The sequence below is a fragment of the Oryzias melastigma genome, unplaced genomic scaffold, assembly GCF_002922805.2.
Source record: "Oryzias melastigma strain HK-1 unplaced genomic scaffold, ASM292280v2 sc06158, whole genome shotgun sequence".
NCBI classification, from domain to species: domain Eukaryota; kingdom Metazoa; phylum Chordata; class Actinopteri; order Beloniformes; family Adrianichthyidae; genus Oryzias; species Oryzias melastigma.
The window spans coordinates 1-1,369 of NW_023422721.1; the positions used below are offsets into that span (position 1 = coordinate 1).

General features: G+C 38.6%; 1 long non-coding RNA gene across 1 annotated transcript; it reads right to left on the bottom strand.

The window, feature by feature from the left end:
- Positions 1–11: 11 nt before the first annotated feature.
- LOC112140708 lies at positions 12–1,369 on the bottom strand. Its single transcript, XR_002918231.2, has 3 exons — positions 1,310–1,369; positions 918–1,026; positions 12–486 (listed from the first exon to the last, which is right to left on the bottom strand). It is a non-coding gene; the product is annotated as an uncharacterized LOC112140708 (long non-coding RNA).

The following is a 1,369-nucleotide window of genomic DNA, read 5'->3' on the forward strand; positions in this document are numbered from 1 at the left end:
TTCATATGAAAGTGGGGGCCGTAAAATACTGTCTTGATACCCCTGATGTGAGACCCCTGATTTAAACCATGTACACAGTAATCATGCATATGGAAACCACAGTCTGTGAAGACTCTTTGACTAGATTTCTAAACATGTAAAACAACATGCAGGCCTTCAGTTGTGCCACATCAGGCTAAACCAAAACCAGAAAGAGCATTTAAATAGCTTTTGCAATGTCACAATATGCTGGGAAACGAAATGATAGACACATTTGTCCTAAAACATGAAAGTGCTGTTTTCAACCATGTCAGCTCTAGCTAGCATCAGCCTCACTGGTCCTTAATGCTGGGTTTGATTTGCAGAACTGTATGCAATACCGGAATAGTAAAGTTCACACCATAATAGAAGTAGTTCAAGTTAGTTGGCCTTTGTTGGTCAGATGCTCAACTCACCTCCAGTATAAATCTCTTGCAGTCTTCTAGGTTGAGTCCTTTTATGATCTTTCTGTAGAAATAGAAACAGTGAATGAATAAACTGTAGTAGAACTCTTCCAGCGTCAGTAGAGTCTGCCCAGGCTGGCACCAATAACCATGCCACGTTCAAAGTCACTTCAATCCCCTTTCTTCTCCATTCTGATGCTCGGTTTGAACTGGAGTAAATCATCCTGACCATGTCTACATGTCTAAACACGAGTTCCTGCCATGCGATTGGCTGATTAGAAATTTGAGGTAACCAGTGGTTAGACATGAGTTTCTAAAAAAATGCCCAGTAAGAGTAAGAAAAAAAATGTCTAAAAACAAAATAATGTAAACTTTAACATCAAACTTATTTTTGCACGTTTCTTCAACACATTTCTTAAAACAGTTGAAAACAGGTTCCAAAAAAACATTGAACTAACCAGCCGTTTATGCTTGGATAATGTTTGGAGTTTTTACCTGGTTTAGCTCATATTGGCTTGTGAATCCTAAATTCTTCTGCTGCTTCTCTTTTGTAAACATCTCCCCAGCAAATTCTTCTGTGCTTGCAAAATTGCGAAATTTTGCCCTAAAACAAAAAAAATATCATCAGTCATAATATTTTTAGGATATGGTTTTGTGTGGGAACCTCAACAATTGTTACATTTCTGAATTAGCATTTAATAGTGAGTTCAAAACAAATGCAATATGCATATAAAATTAATTGGTTGGCCCTCACATTTTGATCTGTCTTTGCAAAAGGACTGAACTGAATAAACTTTATTCATATCACATGCAGAAATGTGTACGGCCCTGCTTCAACCACGCACACGTGCACATGCAGGTCACACATCATGGAGTACTCGTCTTACCGAACGCTCTCGGGGAGCTTGTAGTGAAGGCTTCGATTAGAGACCACATCTTCAACACTC